The following is a 21,311-nucleotide window of genomic DNA, read 5'->3' on the forward strand; positions in this document are numbered from 1 at the left end:
TCGTAATGAAAACAAATATCAACTTATAACAAGCAGACATACACACACACACACGCATGATTTTACAGATAAAAAAACGTAGACATTACATATAATAGCAACAGAACAACCGGTATGTTTCGCTTAGCAAATACGTGAGACATTTTAAGTGGATTAAAGTCCATCGAACTATTGGGATGTTCATGTACCACAAACATCTGGCAGATAAAACGGGATTAGAACCAGTTAAGACATGCTAGTATTTACATTAACCCAATAAAATTCATGGTTCGCGGCCTGTTGCTTCTCACTCTTGGGGCTTGGATGCATCATAAAAGTAACTATCAAATTCCACTATTCGGTCAGTTCGGACAAAAGTAGTTCAAGAGTCGGCGGTTGGTGATCAGCTCAAAATTATGGACGGCTTCGCGCAGACAGCCCTTTATCGTTGCGAAAATTCTGAAACAGACTTGTGAAACGTGATGACACTAACCTTTCTCAATCATATAAATACGGTGTTTGGCCAGTAATTTAAAATATAAGTAAATTAAGTTGTATTTTCGAATTTTGCCATATTTTGCTTGTAAAACACATAAGTAGGATTTAAGGCTCTAATAATTGTATAGTGGTATTCTATATACGTGCTAAAGCATTTGAAGGACATTAAATCCAGTCTGCTTATGGAGTAAATGTTATTAGTTTTAAAATAGCCCTCGTGATATTATTGTACGTTAATTAAAGGTGTAGAGTCCACTCAATACTCTTATATAAAGTACCTAAAGAGACTGTATTACCTAAATTAGCTTGTGAAGGAAAACGAAATAAGAATATTCCTTAAACTAAAAGTACTACTTAATGAGGTTCAGATGTGATATAACTCTGAGGTATCGTAAATGTTTTTTATTGAATTTAGTTGGTTAATTGTGGTACCAACAGTTTCCACGATGAAATAATTTTAAGCTGCCTTGTTCATTCTCATTAAATTTGTGTTTTATTTCGATAGGCTGCTGTCAGGAAATACATTTATTTTGTACGCGTTCTAGTGTTTGGGAGAGAGTTTGTTTTTGTTTTTAAAATTTCGCACAAAGCTACACGAGAGTTACGTGCACTAGCCGTCCCTAATTTAGCAGTGTAAGATTAGAGGGAAGGCAGCTAGTCTGATATCACCACCCTCCGCCAACTCTTGGGTTACTCTTTTACCAACGAATAGTGGAATTGACCGAAACATTATAACGTCCCCACGGCTGCAAGGGCGAGCATGTTTGATGTGACGGTGATTCGAACCCGTGACCCTCAGGTTACGAGTCGATCGCATTTACCACCAACCAGTCCATGCCGGGCTTGGGAGAGAGACTGCCATCGCAATGGCTCGTGCTGAAATTTATGTTATTTATTGTACACAGTATACTTATAACCTGTTTCATCATTTGTTATTGCGATTGTAAGCTACTGTTTTACTGTTTTCATTAAAATGAATATAGAAAGTAACAATAAGATTTTTTAAAAAAGTTGCTTACGCTGTTTTTCTTTATTTTAATTCCTGTAAAGACTGATATGTAAAGTGAAACAGCGCTCATTCTCAGTAAGTACCAAACCGAACAACCAGTACACGTGAACTCCATGTGGTGCAAGACTCTTTAAAATACTCCTTACGGCATTTAGAATCAATATTGCTGCAAACATAGCAGTCTTATTATTGCGTCTCAGTTTGCATATACATTTTTAAACAAAGAAGCGTGGTGGTTAATCAGCATCTATGTAACATTTTTGAGTGAACATGCTACAACAAGCGGAATTCACGGATTATCCCAGAAGACGAGTTCACTGTTAAGTTATAATTATTTAAATAACTGACATTGTCGTGATTAATTGGCTCAAATGGTAGACTTTGTCGTTGTTACTGTTAAGTCTAGGCTTACCATAACGTAATCCGAGGGTCGCGAGTTCGAATTCCCCTCACACCACGCATGATTGCCCTTTCAGCCGTGGGAGCGTTATAATGTGACGATCAATCCCACTGTTCGTTGGTAAAAGAGTATCTCAAGAGTTGGCGATGGGTGGTGATGACTAGCTGCCTTCCCTCTCGCCTTACACTGCAAAATTAGGGACGAATAGCGCAGACAGCCCTCGTGTAGTTTTGCGGGAAAGTTAAAAAAGAAACAAAAACAAACAATTGAGCCTAAGTATACACATATACTTAATTCTTTATATTTTCGTTTGAACAAAAGTGATTTTTTTTTCAAAATTTTACAAAAATAATGTCCCCAGCCATTGACAGTTTAATAAACTATAACAACGTTCTCTGACAATGTTTAAAGTTAATAATGTGTTTATGTGGTGATGAAAATTGTTGTTTTCGTAAGTTTATCAGGTCTTAAAATGGATTAAGATATTTTTCTTTCTTTCCTTCCACTTTGATCGATTAATATATATCTAAAGGCACGCAAGCCTTGTAGTCATGCATTGAGTTTGGTTAATGATGAAATGTGTATTCACTAGCATCATTTCTGATGATTCGTGATTGAATGCTGTGTGATCCTACGTTTGTTGCAAAATAAAGCTTTGTAGGCACTGTATTTTATGTTTGCGGTTTGATTCAGTTATGAAAACCAAAATGTTTTGTTCAGTAATTAGGTATAATTATTTCTGTTACGGCCAAACCTATGTGTGAATGTGTTTTCTTATTGTAAAGCCACATCGGGCTATCTGCTGAACCCACCGAGGGAAATCGTACCACTGATTTTAGTGTTGTAAGTCCGTAGACTTACCGCTGTACCAGCGAAGGGCGCGGCCAAGCCAGTCATATGCAAATATCTTTAGTAATTATATAACAGAATTGTAATATTTCTCTCAATAAAAGGTTTCTTTGTATGTTTAATCAATAGCAGCTTAAGATTTCTTTTTACTGTATATTTTAGTGCAGAACTCTAAACATAAGTGTTGTATTTGTTACCTGATTGTATATGGATTTGGAATAATTCTATTTTAAATCTGTAGGGCAAATGGTTAAAAACGTTTTATTTTTATGACTGGTGCAAATGGTTAACTGTAGTAATTTTAAGTGTTTGCAAAATCTTAAATAGTGAATTCGTTAGTGCTTTGGAAATTTACGATATAGAAACTTAAACAGAAAACTTCGTCCTCTAGTATGTATTTTCTAGGAACCTTTTTACTCTTTATTATGTTACTTCACTCACGGAAATAATCGAAATTATTTGTATTTGTGTTTAAATTAGTTTGAAAAATGTCGATAATCCGAGAATATAGTTCATATTTTTGCCGAGAGAGGCCCCGCTAATCATTATTAGTTTTGATGCTTAGCTAAAGCTGCACCTGTGCGTCTTTTCGTCATCAACAGTTAGGAAGAACTAGAGAACTCTGCAGTGGCAGGTGATACACAATACCAGCTGTGTTTCTTGTCTCGTGCAAGCTTGTGATTCTTGTAATTTATTTGTTGAACAGTGAGCAACAGCATAATCTGCACCCAAGTTCTCAAAAATAGTCTTTTCTCTATTTATTCGCTGTAAGTGGGAACAATGACTGTAGTGGAGTTTGCGCCGGCTCCGATGTTGTAAGGTTTGTTTCTCTGCAGTGGTCATTGTCATCACGGGTAAACTACATGTGCGAGGGAAGTCTAAGTACAGCAGCGTCCGTCGATATCGTCAAGGAACGAAGTCAGCATATAGAGGAAAACAATTTAAATAAACATTCAGACAAAGGTAAATGATTTCATACCTAGTTCTATTGTGATCATAAATACTGAACAGAAATTCACTGTAACGAGTGATAAGCCGTTTTAACATAGGATTTTGTGGTGTTATTCAGACAAAATAATTTTAAATGAGTCTTCTATGATTAGAGATATTCAAAGCGCGTGTTTTGTGCGAAGTCTTATTAAGGGTTATGAGTAATAAAATAGCGCAATATTTTATTAATATTAATATATATATAGGTTTAAACAATTAACTTGCTGTACGTGTTTGAGTGAATTTAATGTTTTGACATGTAAGACGTGCATTCCAATTGGCAGTTCATTATGTAACAATTTTCTGTTTTACGATTTGTAAAATATTGGTTTATTTTCGTTAAATATTTTATAAGTCTGAAACCAACTATTGTTAAATGGTTAATAGAGAAATATCTATGGTATGCTTATTTCTTATTGTGAATGAAATGTTTGTAAACTGCTATAGTTTCTTAGGAGAGCTCAAAGATTTCGACAAACATAGTATCGCACGTAAGAAAAATTTTCAAGTATATAAAACTGCCTTATTTTTACCAAAAGTTGGTATTTTATTTACAGGAGGATAGTTATTAAACATCTTTTTAATTTTCTGTGTTTATATTGTGAAGAAGAGAGATATGTGTTTATATTATAAAGGAGATATGTGTTTATACAGGGTGTTCGAAAAGTCACTGTGCACTTATATATTTATTAACAGACATGTTTCAATATAGAATACAGGAGGTAAATATGAATGACAATTATAAACAATGTTGAAAGTGACGCCCGTTGGCATCAATACAGACTTGGATCCTTCTTATTTTGTTTCTAAACACCGCTATCAGTTGCTGGCTTGAAATAGACTGAATAAAATATGAAACTGCACAGTGACTTTCCAAACACCCTGTATTATAAACAAGAGAGATATGGATTGAATGAATAACATGAAGAAACAGGCAGGCGACCAAAGTATTTAAGACATATTGTTAAATATAAAACTGATAAACTTACAAAAACGAGAGATGGAGAATAGACTGGAAAATAATAAACAATGCCCAAATATTAAAAACAATGTGAAAGTGTCAGTGCAAAAACAAGAAGAGAAGAAATGCGAAATAGGAGATTGAAAGTGACGCTGTCCAAGTATTAAGTGTATCATAACAAAGTAACAGTTAAAAAATGTTGTTCAGAAATATAATTTAGGGTTTATATTTAAATATATATTATAGTGTTTCTACGTCTCTCTACACATACGGCATGGCCAGGTGGCTAAGGCACTTTGCTCGTAATCGGAGGGTTACGGGTTCGAATCCTCGTCACATCAAACATGCTCGTCCTTTCAGTTGTGGGGGCTTTATAATGTGACGGTCAATCCTACTATTTGTTGGTAAAAGAGTAGCCTAAGAGTTGGTGGTTGGTGGTGATTACTAGCTGCCTTACCTCTAGTCTTACATTGCTAAATTAGGGACGGTTAGCGCAGACAGCCCTCGTGTAGCTTTGCGCGAAATTCAAAACAAACCAAACTACAAACACAGCATGTAAAGTGGGGTCTGATTTCATTAAATGTTGATAAATTGTTTCCTCTGATTATTTGAAGTTTGCTGCTGCTGTTTTGTTTTTTTGTAAAATGAAAACAGATATATAAATATATGTATAAATATATGTATAAATAGCGTTAGGTCAGTAAAACACTATTGACTGAAGTAGTAACAGTTAATTTAAATACTATTATACCACTCTATAATTTTACAGTTAACCCAGTGCTCCCCAATGGCAGAACGGTATGTTTTTGGACTTGCAACGTGGTGGGCAGTGCACAGATGGCCCATTTTTGTAGCTTTGTGTTTAAGTTCAAACAAATAAGCAAATAACCCAAAATACCGTTTGTGATTGTGATATAAATCAAAGTATGAGGTTACTTACGTTATTTACATTAAGCTTTGATTTAATATTGTCAGTTGAAGAATCAAAAATGCATTGTGAAGCTAGTCTGAATTTGAATCTCAAATGCAGTTTTGAAACTAATACTATGCGTGTTCTTTAACTCTAGGGGGCGTACTTTCTATATTTCAAAATAACACAAAAATGTTAACAATTACATTTCTGATATTAACTTCATTTAAGAAATAAGTATTTTCTCTTCTTTAGTTTACATGAACATACCGGATTTTAGAAAATACTGTGTTTCGCTATAATTGCAAAATAATATTTGTTCGTGCTTGCGTCGCCTTACGTGAAGAAACTTTAGTTTTTACAGCATTTGCAGCTTCAGATTACGGAACTGTTCATTTGTAACACGATTTACGAGCGAGAAAAGATAACCTGCATGGTCTGTCTGCACGTGTTAGTTTTTTGTTTTGTTTTTCCTTTTTGGATTTGTCCAACGAATTGAAAATTGTGAACTGTTGCTTTAGGCTTAAGTAAGTGCATAATACATTACATTAGTTTGGTTTGGTTAGGTTAGGTTTTAATCGAGCAGCACAGTTGCATCATTTCATTTATTATTCTTTTTCATAGCCAGGTGGTTTGAGTTTATGAATCACAATGCGAATGTCGCAAGTTCGAATCTCCGCTCAATCAAACATGCTTGCCTTTTCAGCCCTGAAGGCATTATAATGTGATTGTCAATCCACTATTCGTTGGTCAAACAGTATCCCAAGAAGTGGCGGTGGGTGGTGATGTTTAACTGTATTCCGTTTAGTTATTCATTGCTAAATTAGAGATAGCTAGCTCAGATAGCTCTAGTGTAGCTTTGCACGAAATGTAAAATAAACCAAATAAATATTTTTTTTCTTCCTTAGAATTAAAAATATTGCTTGGGTATAAACTATACATCACTGGGTGTTCCATATATATTTGAACACTTCAGTTTATTATAGGAGATGTAAACCGTTATTACGCTGCATCAGTTTATTATGGAAGATGTAAACCGTTATTACGCTGCATCAGTTTATTATGGGAGATGTAAACCGTTATTACGCTGCATCAGTTTATTATGGAAGATGTAAACCGTTATTACGCCACACCAGTTGATTAGAGATGTAAACCATAATTACATCATTCCAGTTATAGCAACGTAAACCATTAATTAAGTCATAGCATGCCAAGACAAATAACTTGCAGTGGCATAAATTATTAAATCCAAAAGTAGTTTTCTATATAATTCACATGTATTAAACAACAGGTGGATTAGAGAAAACGCAATTATCACAGACTATTCAGTGGTTGATTGTAATTCAACCCGATTTCTTAACTTACACGTATACGCGTGTTCAGATATTGGTTAACACGCGCATGACATGAATTCAGCCTTCGTTATTAAAGTTAATGCAGGCTATAAAGTAATCACGAAAAAAATGATCGAGCGTTTTGTACGCTGAATAATCTCGCCGTATGAATTTACACTTGAAATCCCTCAATGAATTATTCTCGAATTTTGTTAATATCGTTCAAAACTGTCTGCGCGGGATAGTTGTGGTGGTACACATGAAGAGATAGAAAAATAATTATACCAGAACCAAATACATGAACTACGAATACTTTCCAAATGTCTGACGATACGCGAACAGAAAAGGCTGTATTTCTAAGAATCAGTTATCCTGGTAAAAAAAAGTAACAACAACAAACAAACTAACTATGAAAATTGTGTACTTTTACTGAATGTGTAGTTTTTAAACTCAGTGCTTGGATATTTCCGTTTATAAGGATGTCTTTGTGCGTGCACATGCTTATTGAACCTTGTTTGACCTCTGTTATTGAACGTTTTTAAACGTTTTAGACGCCCAAATATATTAATGTTTCGTAATATTAACCATACAAGTAAAAGGGGACAGAGGGTAAATACCTAAAGCATTCATTGTTACATACGGAATTTCACGTTTGAGGTGAAATTGTCTCATTCTTATGATTTTATATGTTTTGTACTTGTAGTTTTACTATATCTCTTTTCGTATATGACAGATATATTCCTTTTTAAAACATCTAAGGTTACTCGCTTTCATCAAATAAATTCTCATTCGCTTTAACCTTGTAAGTACTGAGAAAAACATCCAGCCTTTTGTTAACATTCTTCCCCTGTTATTGTATTGGATATATAACACTAGTGATTGTATATTGCCTATTATACCGAAACCACTGACATGTCTATTTATCTATAACTTAACCTTATTTTGTCATACATAAAGTATAATTGTTATCAGTTTATTATGGTGTTTGCATATAGTTCGATTGACGTATTTTATGTATTTATAAATGCATGGTTACATCTTTTAGTTCTACCTGTAAGATCAAACCATTTTTTAAATAATATTGTATTTAAGTAGATGAGTTTGTTCTTAATAAGTTGGGCGACTATTTTCTAGACGTGTGACATACAAACTATACTTGTATTTTTTGAATATCTTGTTTATGTACACATGTCAAGTACAAGTGAAATCTTTTGTGTATTTGCGATGTGCGTATTATCCCGCCTTATTTCAAGTCTTCAGGGTTACATGAAATCATGGCCCGGCATGACCAGGTGAGTTAAGGTTAAGGTGTTCGACTCGTAATCTGAGGGTCGCGGGTTCGAATTCCCGTCGCACCAAACATGCCTGCCCTTTCAGCCATGGGGGCTTTATAATGTTACGGTCAATCCCACTATTCGTTAGTAAAAGAGTAGCCCAAGAGTTGGCTGTGGGTGGTGATGACTAATCGTCTTCCCTCTTGATTTACACTGCTAAACTAGGGACGGCTAGCGCAGATAGCCCTGATGTCGCTTTGCGCGAAGTTCAAACTATATGAAATCATGCTTCACGAATTTTACAAGGTGCCGTAATCACAATGAAATATGACACTCCCTTTTGTTTTTGTATCAAAACCGAGTTTAAACCAAATGACGTTGTTAAACGACTTTGTTTTATTGGTCTACATGCTAATTTCTTTTCGTAACATTATATACAACATTTCTTTGTTGTTATTTCTGTATTGTGCTCTACGTATATATAAATAAGTATTAGTATGCGTACAGTTACGAATTTTTTTACACAAAGGGAGCATTCAGGTGATAAGTCGTTTGTTTTATATCTCGTGCCGAAGGGAAAGAATGGTACAAGACACCTTAAAGAGTTAAGTAATGGTGTATGAACAATAATAAAATGAGCAACAACTAAAGTTGTTTCTTTCAAAAGTGTTACTGTAATAAATAGAAACTACGTTATATGCAAGAGTTAGCGGTTCGTGTGTTCTATGTATAGATGGCACTTTGTTTGGAGTGTGGGTGTTCATTTACACTGAAGAAAGCAACTCAATGATATTATCTATAGATATATATATTATGACGCATGTAAAACAATTAATCACAAAAGTGAGAGCCGCGGGACTTCTCATTTGTTCAGTGTTTAAGGGTATTTAATTATTTTAATATATCACACGAAAAATAAATGTTTGGGGTGATCAAAACTATTTAACCAAAGTTTTTGTAGATGTATTTCACATGTGTAATTTTGTAAATATCATTATTACTTTTCTCCCATGTTAAATTAACACCAGAGTGATAATAGGAATTCAGACAATCCTGTAACAGCGCATGAGGGAAGTGATGTTTGTACAAGTCGTTGAAATTATGGAAAGTTGGGAAAATGAGTTTAAAAGCTTTCAGTTCTGAAAAAACAACAACAAAAAAGAACCGGATGTTTATAAGTCATAAACTGGAGAAGCTCTGAAATTTCAGTTTTCATATTTAAAAAAAAGGCAATGAAATTGGCTTGATTTAAAAAAAGAATACTCCCCCCTCTCTCAGAAATATTGAATATCTGAAGTGGTTTGCTTATGTTTCTTGTTGGCCAGTGTGAATGACATGCCTCGCGAGATCCGAAGCTTGCAATTTCTGTTGGTGGGCACGTTTCACGAACGAAAATATCAGAAAAAATGAAAGTTTAATCGCGAGTGGCAGGATTCAAGAGCCTCGGAGATTTGTGTATGAGTCCCGGAAAGTCTTTGAATTACATTTCGCAAAGATTGTATGAACCGTATAACATAATGTCATTAACAGCAGTTTTTTTTATGTTCACATCTAGTATTTCGAAAGCAATTTATAGAAATTCGATGCCTATAGGTGTAAGGTTATTTGATAACACACCTCATTGGAGGCACATACACACGCGTCTATCCATCTGCGTTATACTAACAACGAACATACTAAAAGTGCGTAGAACTCGGAAATATAGGAAGGTAAACTATTGGGTACAAAGGATTATAATATTCATTCTGTAAATATACAAGTAATGCATGACTGGTACCATTCAGTACGTATTTTTTACATACAAATGCAGGTAGCTATTTAAAACTTTGAAATTCGTGTGGAAAACTAACAACGTGGAATTTGTTTGATGTTCGATTTCTAATGGGAAAGAATTTTCAGTCTGTATAGTAATCAGTAACTTTGTACATAACATTTAAAAGTATGAAGAAAGTTTTCTTACGTATATGTTATAAATGTGATCCTTTTACATTGCACTATTTGAAAGTTACTTAACAATTATAACAGAGCACGAGAAAACTGTGTCTGTGAATGTGATGATTTTGCTACTTTTTTTTTCTGTTTACGGGATAAATGTCGTCATGTAGTTATCCTTTTATTAATGCTTCGTCTCATGAGGCCCGGCATGACCGGGTGGTTAAAGCACTCGGCTCGTAATCCGAGGGTCGCGGGTTCGAATCCCCGTCACACCAAACATGCTCGCCCTTTCAGCCGTGGGGGTGTTATAATGTGACGGTCAATCCAACTATTCGTTTGTGAAAGAGTAGCTCGAGAGTTGGTGGTGGGTGGTGATGACTAGTTGCCTTCCCTCAAGTCTTACACTGCTAAATTAGGGACGGCTAGCGCAGATAGACCTCGTGTAGTTTTGCTCGAAATTCAAAATAAACTAATAATCGTCTCATGATGTAAAATTTATTCAGAGTTTGATGTATTATTGTCTGTTTCAGTTCCGTTTCGTTTAGTAGGTCGATCAATTAGCTGTAGAGAAAGCATATGAAAAGTCTTTTGCACAGTCTAGAAATTTCGAGTAATCTTTTAAATAAACAAATCTGTGAAGTAATTCGTGTTGTACTGTTTTGATATCGCTAAATGTATACCAATTTCTATTTTTGTAGCTGTCATTGCTTTTCAAGTAATATGTTACACTTTACCGACAGTTTATATTGCTAAAAAAAACAATAAAAACGCTTCAGTTTCTCTGTTGTACACTTGTTTTGCAGTATCAGCATGTGGTATGGAGCTGTGACCATCATATTCAACATCTGAAAATTATAAATGACTTGTTGAAAAGGGAATAATAAAATCATTATTTCATTGTCTTCTTCAGAACATGAATTATATTGTTGCAAGTGTATCAGTTCTGTCATTACTACAGTTTTGTTTCCACGAGATATGCAGTCTTAAATCAACTCCTGTAACATTCAACATGAATAGCTTTTAAAGAATTCTAAAATCCCTATTATAAAGTTGAAGGTTAAACCAGATTTTAGGCCCGGCATGGCCAGGAGGCTTAAGTCATTCGACTTGTAATCTGAGGGTTGCGGGTTCGAATCCCCGTCACACCAAACATGCTCGTCCTTTCAGCTGTGACGGCTAATCCCACTATTCGTTGGTAAAAGAGTAACCCAAGAGTTGGCGGTGGGTGGTGATGACTAGCTGCCTTCCCTCCCTATATTGTATTGAGAATAATCTACGAATGCTGATAACATAGGACAAGTTTAAGGACAAGGACGTAATACGGCTTATGCTGCCAAACATGAGTAGGAAGGAGCAGATATGTAGTTTTCTTGTTTTGTGGACTTTCAAGAGATCTCTGCATTAGTCATCTCTAATTTGGAAGTAATAGACTAGAGGGAAAGTAGCTAGTCAACATTACACACCATCAACCTTTGGGGTACATTTTACCAACGAATAATGGGATTGGTTGTCGCATTATGACGCTCTTACTGCCAAAATAACGAGCAGGTTCGGCGAGGGGATTAGAATTCGTGACGAGCAGATTGTGAGTGAAATGGCTTAACCAGCAAGCAGGAGTTGTGTATGAAATAAATTACTTCTTAGCAATGGCTCAGAGCACCAATCTGTTCTATAAGACATATTTTTAACTGAAAAAGTACTCCAAACTGATACTTTGAATGATTGGTGTTAAAATCGTAACCCAACACTTAAATTTTCCTCAATAAAAAGTTTGTGTCTACCCTTTTCAGATAGTTGGTGATATAGTCGAAAAACATTTATTTATAAGTTTAGGTTGCAGATCTTACTAAAGTTTCGTCAGACAGCCTTTTTCTTTTCGCGAATAGTTTCTCTAAAAACACCTAATTGTATCATTTTCAAGTGCTTGTAACGCTAAAACCCGTGTATCGATACCGTGGTAAGAACAGCACAGATGATCCATTGTGTAGCTCAGGTGCTCAACTATAAACAAACATTTAAAAGTAACAGACACTGATGATGATATTAATAAACCTTTTAGACATTATAGGAAAAGATACATTGAATATGTTTCTGAACATATTACGTATAATATAATGTCTAAACCCGGAATATTAGATTTTGTCTTGTTTGTAGAAGCCTATAATGTAAAAAAAATAGCTTAATATTACGCTAACATTATTAGAAATGTAACGCGTGAAAATAGCAGCAAATGCATATTACAGATGTAAATGACACAAATCAAAGCCAGAGCGATTTCATTTATATATATTGATTCTATTTTCATCCCCTTCCATGTATGTTCTTATGGGATATGCGTATGATAACATGAAATAAGAAAGCACTGAAAATGTCTTAACTTTTGCGACGATTTATCATAAAACTGATTTTCGTACTCGACGTTGGCTACGAGTTTACAGTCAGCACCTTCAAGTTTGACTATATAATTTCCATATCTTTTACGAGTACAGTACATGCCCACTCGGTGCGAAGACTTTAACTTGAGAAGGGTTGATAAAAAAGTCATTTAGTTACTTACATATGGCGCGACTCTTTGTTAAACAAGCACGAAGAAAAAGAATGTTTGGCTGGTATATATAGTGCCATTTGTTGAGTTATGGTAATATATGCGCTTTTCAACAAAATTTGGTAAAAACTAGAGACCACAGCGACCCAGTAATTATGGTATTTTCGATAACTACAGTTTTATTACAACACAACGGTCCAGGTGGCGCTTAGAGATAAAAGTTGTAGAAAGCGAATTGTGTTTGCTTTTGCTGACAAGAAATCTTTTTTTTTAATGACGTTAAGAGTTTCCTTTTAAAAGAATGTTACTGACTGCTTTCAGTTCAACAATCGAGAAGCCTTCTGTTATTTTGGTCAAAAATAATAATAATTTTCGAAATGTGTTTTTTTTATAAATAAAAATTTGTTTTTTCTTTGGTGCGCTAAAAGTTAACCCGTTAAGTTAATCATAATAAATTATAGTTCAAGAATATGAAGGGTTATATAATATGGATAAACATATAAAAGCGATTTTAAAGTATGGTTAATTTGTCGTATGATGTATGATTGCTACTGCATTAGTTTTAACAAAATTTAATGCATTGTTTGAATACCCCAAAATATTTCCCGGTGTTTAAGTTGTAGGTGTGTTATAAGAATTATTGTGAATCCATTATCGTGTGATGGTTGGTACGGTAATGTTTACTGGCCATCTTCCCTCTGACTGGTGCTTCAAAATTAGGGACGGTGGTAGATACAGCTTTGCAATAAATAGAAATGTGTTGGTCCATATAACGAAATGTGAATTTTAGTAAAAGAACAAAAAACTTTTCGGTGGTTTTACACCCCCTGTCCCCACAACAATTTATTTTATTTCTTGCATGGCGGCTGTATTTTATATTAAACGTTTCTGTGGTTTCACAGAGATCTGCTACTTTCTTGCGTATAATGTTCTAATTGAATATATTTATATTATATATAGCGTATAATATATTAATGGAAGAATTGTATATTGACATGTTTTACTTTCCCTGGTCAGAAAGTGACAGGCATGTTTCACTCAACTTATGGGATTGAACTTTTGAAGTACTCGTTTCATATAAGACATTTCCGTATGACGAGTCAAAAAAATGGTCTGAATTATTTTAAAACCATATTAGTGGTAAAGAAGTAATGAACAGTATTGATTTTGATGATATTTGTAACATCAAATATGCCCCTCATTGGCACAGCGGAATGTCTGCGGTCTTACAACGCTAGAAATCGGATTTCGATACACGTTATGGGCAGAGCACTGATAGCTCATTATGTTTGTTTTGTTTTTTGAATTTTGCGCAAAGCTACACGAGGGCTGTCTGCGTTAACCGTCCCTAATTTAGTAGTGTAAGACTAGAGGGAAAGCAGCTAGTTATCACCACCCACCGCCAACGCTTGGGCTACTCTTTTACCAACGAAGAATGGGATTGACCGTAACGTTATAACGCCCCCACGACTAAAGGGACAAGCATGTTTGGTGCGACGGGAATTCGAACTTGCGACCCTGAGATTACGAGTCGAACGGCTCATTATGTAACTGAGTGCTTAATTTTAAACAAAAGAAATCAAATATGCTTGAAGATAACAAGGCTTATAATTACATTTTGGTGAAAATCGGACGTATGGAAGTGTGTGTGTGTGAAGTTGCAGAATTAGTTGTTTGACCATGTATGAAAAAAAAACAACCGCACTTGAGTCATGTAAGAGGAATGGATATATTTTTTGAAATGGATGAAAGAAATTACATCAGCCTGTGTACTCTCACTTCTACTGTACCTTTGAATAAGATATCTTTATGAAAAAGGTCTTTAACCTGTACTAAATAAAAAATTAGTTTAGGAAATGTTTATGGCTCTGTTTGTAGTACTGGGATCAAACGGCGTGTTATAGCAGACTCACAGGTCTGTATATAATCCTTCGTTTGCACTGTACTGATTTCAGACCGCTGGGTACTAAGCATAACTGTTCCTATACAGCACCGATTTGAAGTCGCTGTGTGAAAGGATGATTTTTCCGCCAGTTTTCTAGCGCTATAAATACGTGTATATATTTATAACAGAGTCGGTGGACTCTGTATGAAGGGATGCCCAAGTCACTCAATAGACATAATACAGATATGCGCAATACATAATAAGCAATGACAGAGAGTTTTAGGTTAAAAGATGATTACCGCTCACTCCAGAAAGTGGCCAACCACCCAGGTTGTTCATCATTCTTTTTGTTTCAATCGAGATAACTCTATAACTGTTTCATCACTATATGTAGTTCTTGGCACTACACGATGTCATAGCTTAGCCGTAATAACTAGCAGTAATTAAAACAATGTCATAATTCTAGTGTAGACCATATTACCATTACCCTTTAAGTTAGCTTTCATACAGAAACCTGATGTTTCTTTAATTAAAAAGCTGAAGTGTAAAGCGAAACAGGAATTACCAGCCAAAATTAGATAAACGTCAAACGACTCTAACAAGTAGAACGCTCAGTGCTTTGCACACTGTACAATCGGTGTCTTTAGGGAGTTAACCCCTATATTATATGTGAAGTGAAAGAGTAAAGAAAAGAAAAATTAATGCACATTATATTAAATTTCATCACACACGTTTATAGAATACATTAACTCTGTCATTGTCAAAAACGTCACAAAATAAGCAATAAAGACATTTGCTAAATGTAAAATGATGTGAGAATGGCAGTGTCAAAAAGAATGCAAACAAGAATATGTCGATAACACAGCTATATATACATCATACCCTAATTGACTTTCAATATTAAAATTTTAATATTACACTGTAAAATACATATTTAAATTGTATTTTTCTGCAGTTGGAAATTATATATTCCTGGAAGTTGTGATGCATTTTATTAACCATAATATTTTAGCTATTTCAGGGTAGGCATCAGTGTAGTGTAACTAAGAACCTAGGACTTAACGTACAAGGAAAATCAAGTGAGTCAAAACATGTTTTAAATGTCACAGACACTCGCTACGAAGTCGATCTTGTACTCGTGCATTTTACATTGTAGCATTAAAGTTTAATATTGAGAGTTATGTAGGGACTATCTGTGTATAGCTATATCACCACCACTGTCATCCTGACATCTTTTTATATTGACAACATTTGTATTTGTTATCTGTTTAATATGTGCTACAAAGTCAGTTAAATTAACTCAGAAGATAAAACCATAGTCGGTCATTAAGTTGCATACACATAATTTTGTAGAACGTTATTTGAGACACTTTTAGACAGAGTCAAACGAAGCCTTTGCCTAGCCGTTATATTTCATCTATAATATTATTGCTGTATCATCGTTTAGATTATTGTAATGGAAATGTGTTTGCTTGTTTGTAGTTAGGCAATGAACTAACTATGCTTTGTCCATTACGGGTTCCTAAATCCGGTTTCTAGGATTGTAAGACCACAGACATGCCGCTGTGAATTGAAATGTGTCAACACACATGTAACGGTCACCGTGATTCGTATAAATTACACCATGTAATAAAAATTTTACTCTTTCTTGTTCCTGGGCAGAAAGTGTTATTTTATTTCCCAATTGCTTATACCCAAAGTAAATGGAAAAGATCTATTTTTCTCTTCAGACTTTGCTTTTATGACCTGGGAGCGTATAACGAAAACGTGATGGGAGACTATATTTGGGGGCTGATACGTGAAAGTGATTTACATTACAGTCACAAGTCTTGTAAAACTACTCACTTCTAAACATGTTTGTATAACTTTAGCATAAATACATGTAAATCTTGATTCATATGTTGTTTTACTCAGACGTTATGTAAATGAAAATGTACAAATTTGCCCGTGTTTACATATAAAATAGGTTGTCTAATCATTATCCAGGTTAGCAAAGTTTAAAGGGAATAATGGCCATTTTTTGCACTTTTACAACATAAGCAATTAAGAAATAACACATGCTATCCAGGAACAAAATTTGTGTTACATAGTGTTTGTTATACGTGAACGTGTAAATTAAAAGTTAAAATGTTTTAAACCTATTGTACATATATTACTATTATTAAGTAATATAATAAGAACAATTAACGTGGAAAAATTATATGTACATTAAATGCAAAAAATAGGTTATACAGGGTTTATGGGGGCGTAACAGAACATATGTTTGGAAAGTGGGGGAGCCATCAGAAAGCTTGCTCACCATTGCATTAATAGCCTATAAATGCCTATTGATCGAAAAAGGGATGATGTGTCTGCTTTTACACTGAGTTTTCAGTACTGAAGCTGAGATATTGTCCCTCATTATCCCCTCTTCAATCAACAAGCATTTGCACTCTCTATTAAAATTCTCAACCTATTACATGATACAATTATCAGGTGTGCGTTGATATAAAATTACTGTAAACTGAGAGAGAACAACATAAAGTATTGCCACTTCTATGTTTTATATATCGACTATCCATAATATATGCTACATAATAAAAAACACCGATTTTTACTGTATTCTTTCATAATTGAGTGTTGTACTTAAGAGCACAATACACAGGTATTTAATTCCTTTGCTAGTACAGAATTACTGCAAGTTGTATATATTGTATATATTAATGTAATTAATCACGACATGGTTTCAATTAAACTCGCCCTTTAACAGGCTACACTGCACAAACAAGGTTGCAGGTGTTATTTTGTTACAAGTTACAGCTTTTACAGTAAGGAAGATAATTTTCCAGAACAAGTACGACGTTTCTATTGCTGGTAAGATCATTTTCAAGTACTAATGAGTTTTAAGTTTAGGAAGATTGGTGTTAACATTTCTTTTTTACACGTTTTTAGAAGGTGAAGTACAAAAATCACTTTCTTTAATTTCATTTTTCTTTTTTGTAATAAAATTTATTTCTTTTATCCTATCTCTCCATATCATAGGCGGATTTTGTCGGTGAGACTTGTGTTGTTTGATGGTAACATTAGGCTTACGTGGCTTTTGTAGGATTCATGATGCGGAAATTAGACTATAACTTGGATTAATAGAGATTGTATATATACACATTTCTCTGTTCCTTATAGCTGCTTAAAGTTTTGGTGTTTTACCCGAAGTGCTGTTGCTTGGTATTGATTGAAGAAATAGGTTAGGCCTATAAACGTAGTAACCTAAGACTAATAAGAGGAAAGTTGGAAAAAGGACACTTATAAAATTATGTGAACTCAGTTGCTGCTGTAGTTTGGATTAATAGTTTCGTTTTGGGCTTACTGATTATATAACTATGGTTTTATTTGAGGGTTGGTAGGCATTTCTTTCTATTCGTACGTTCCTTTTTTAGTTTCTGTTTTGACAGAAAAATAGAGTATAATTATATTCTGTTTGGATTTTGCTTAAAAAGCTACTTGAGGGCTATTTGCGCTAGCCGTATCTAATTTAGGTTATGGAGAGAAGGCAGCGCCACCCACCATCAGTCTGTTTACTACTCCGTACCACCGAAAAGTTTTTCTGAACATAATGCCCTCTAGCTGAATAGACGAGCATATTCATTGACGAGGTTCGTGCTCGCGACCAACATATTACGAATTGACCGACCACCAGGACATGACAGCACACACACACACACACACACACATATAAACATAAAATACAAAATGAATATCTTCTAAATTAAGCAGACTAGTTTGTTAATTTTACAAGCTCAAAACTATACATTGAACTGTTTACGTTCTGTTTAACGTGGAGAATCTAATCTTAGATTTTAGGTTTGTAGGTCTGTAAACTTATTGATTTTATTCATAAGTTATTCCTTTTTTGTTTTTTCTGACGATTTACGTTTGGGGTAATAAAACAAATGATATTTGTTTGTATGTATATTCATGAACAGTTGATGAAAAAAATATTAAACATTGAATAACAAAAGTTTTACTACACAATTTTCGTTGGAAGGAAGCGCGAGCTAATTTATTTAAAAACTTAAAGAAATTAAATTGGGTTAGAATGAACTTGATTAAAGCTAATATCGGATCTGCTGAAAATCAGAAATATTGTAACAACATTAGAGAATGGCCAATTCCATCAATTATTTTGCTGATTGAAAACTCAGGTTGAATACAGAACTTGAAAATTCTAGAAGTTGTGGTTTTTAAGGGTAATTTCATCAACGAAAATTGAATTACAACAGTTTTTTCATTGCTTTCGAAAATATCAATTAATGTAATTTGTCTAAGATAGTAGATGTTTAACAAGTTAATTATGAGTACTGAATAAGCAATAATTCGTCTAACCAAATTAATTGAAAAAGACTAAGTTTGAAGAAGCGTATGACAAGGTCATTCTCTTTCATAATAAGTTCTATTTGTGTGCGTATATTAATATACGAGGTAGAGAGGAAAAAAACGTTTCGAGTTAACAACTTGTAACATTTGAAAAACAAATTATTAAAATATTTTAGTTCCATTTATTGCAGTACCCGGTTTGTCAGTTAATTTGTCTCAAGAAACAAAGAAGGTAAGAAGTTTGTAAAACACAACAGACATTGTCATGCCGATTTAAGTTTGCTATATCTCAGTCAGGAAGTTCCAAAGTTTTGTTGTTCATTTGCTTAGAATACAGTAATAGAGAAAGCGTCTCATATTGAGCAGGAAATTTATCGTCAAGTAAAAAAACTTTAAAGTGCACGACTGTTTCCCGAGTTGAATTGAATTAGTTTTCTGTGGGAGTGCCATAGAAAAGTACATGTGTGTTTATTATCTGTTAATAAAGTAATTGTTGTGCAACATTATCATCGACAATCAAGCCAGAGCTTTTAAACATTGAAATGATACGAAGAAAGCTTGTTCAACTCAGCACCATTAGTAATTTTTATCCTGTACAACGTCATAGTGTGTGTGTTTTCTTACAGCAAAGCCATACCGGGCTATCTGCTGAGTCCACCGAGGGAAACACACCGCCATTGTGTGTATGTGTTGTATAACGAAGAAATTACATTTAAACTTTTAAGCCATGTTTTTCTGGATCGAGCTAAACAGTGGTCTGTCTGTGCTCTGTATACGGGAATCGAATCCCGGATTCTAGCGTCGTAATTTATCGCTGAACCACAGGATAAATTTTCTTTTTAATGATAATAAAATAATGGATTTATATTTTAGTTAAATAGTAAAATCATAAGGAAAGCGTGCGTTAAAAACAGCAAATCCAAACCTCTGACTAATTATGTTAGTTTGTTATAACTCCAAAATAAGCCGAAACAAAAACATAATTAAACAAAAAGCTGCATGAACTGAAAAGATCCCAGGGTACAAGCTGCTATGTGGGATTATGAAATGTGCCGTAGGTTTAGGAGGTCCGAATTGGACCAACATTGCGGTGGGAATGTATCGTCTATCAATGTATGCTACTTCTCCAGTCACCTCTGAAACCTAGGGTATATTTTATAATCCCACATAGTAACATGTACCCTGGGATGTTTTCAGTTGGTGCAGCGTTTTTTGTTTAATTTATTTTTGTTTCGTCCTGTTTTTTTGAGTTATAACAAATTAATGTAATGGATTTATATGTATTACTTTTACATTTCTCCAGGATAATAAAATTTATAGTATCTTGAACTGCAAATTTACAAGTTAAATATCAGTTTTTTCTCTATATTCTCTGTGTACATACCATTACGTACTGGTATTAGTGAAATATAAAAATTACTGAAATTAAAATGTTGTGGGGTTACCTTACACGTTTATAAACTAGTGTTATTAATGCTATTGCCTTTCCCCAGCCGCAAGTTTGGAGGCTTATAACGCTAAAAACTGGGTTTCGATACACATTGTGTGCGGAGTACAGATAGCTTATGTAGCTTTTGGCTTAAGGACAAACAAGTCGGCCCGGCATGGCCAGGTGGGTTAAGGCGTTCGACTCGTAATCTAAGGGTCGCGGGTTCGATTCTCAGTCACACCAAACATACTCGCCCTTTTAGCCGTTGGGATCGTTATGATGTGACGGTCAGTCCAACTATCCACTGGTCAAAGAGTATCTCAAAAATTGGCGGTGGGTGGTGATGACTAACTGCCTTCCTTGCAGTCTTGCACTGCTAAATTAGGGGCGGCTAGTGCAGATAGCCCTCGTATAGTTTTTCGCGAAATTCAAAAACAAACAAACATTTATCTTCAAAATCTGATATGATTAAGTATTTGCGCATCTGCATTCAGTGTTTGGTTGTTATTGTGTATAAAACATAGAGAACATTTCTGAATGTATAGTTATTTTACGTGGGATAATTTTGAGCAACACCTGAGGAATTGTTGCATTCAGGTGATTTCTTTTGATTGACTTAAACGTATTTAAGATTAATCATAATTATAGAAAGGTACGAGCACGTTACATTAAAATAGGCTTAGTATAGCCTGGTGGTTAGAGAACTTAATTCGCATTCTCAGGGTCGCGGATTCGAATCTTGAACATGCTTGCCCTTTCAGCCGTGGGAAATTTATAATGTGACTGTTAGTCCAACTTACCTCCAGCCATTACTTCAAAATTAGGGATACATTAGTCACAATTATAGAAAGGTTTGAGCATGTTACATTTAAATAATAGGCCTGATACAGACTGGTGGTAGGGCACTGAACTCGAAATCTGAGAGTCGAGGGTTCAAATCTTGAAAATGCTCGCCTTTCA

General features: G+C 34.6%; 1 protein-coding gene across 13 annotated transcripts in view; it reads left to right on the forward strand.

The window, feature by feature from the left end:
• LOC143246287 (uncharacterized) overlaps nt 1-21,311 on the forward strand; it is a 106,013-nt gene that overhangs the window by 24,873 nt on the left and 59,829 nt on the right. For 2 of the 13 annotated variants that reach the window (XM_076492748.1, XM_076492750.1), the window contains exon 1: nt 3,009-3,698. The exons of 9 other annotated variants lie outside the window; for them this stretch is intronic. The gene's annotated coding sequence lies outside the window, so the exon portion shown is untranslated. Of the gene's footprint in view, nt 1-3,008; nt 3,699-21,311 lie in introns of those variants that run through there. 2 more of the 13 variants (XM_076492756.1, XM_076492755.1) reach the window with 2 other exon arrangements.

This window comes from Tachypleus tridentatus, chromosome 3, assembly GCF_004210375.1.
Source record: "Tachypleus tridentatus isolate NWPU-2018 chromosome 3, ASM421037v1, whole genome shotgun sequence".
NCBI classification, from domain to species: domain Eukaryota; kingdom Metazoa; phylum Arthropoda; class Merostomata; order Xiphosura; family Limulidae; genus Tachypleus; species Tachypleus tridentatus.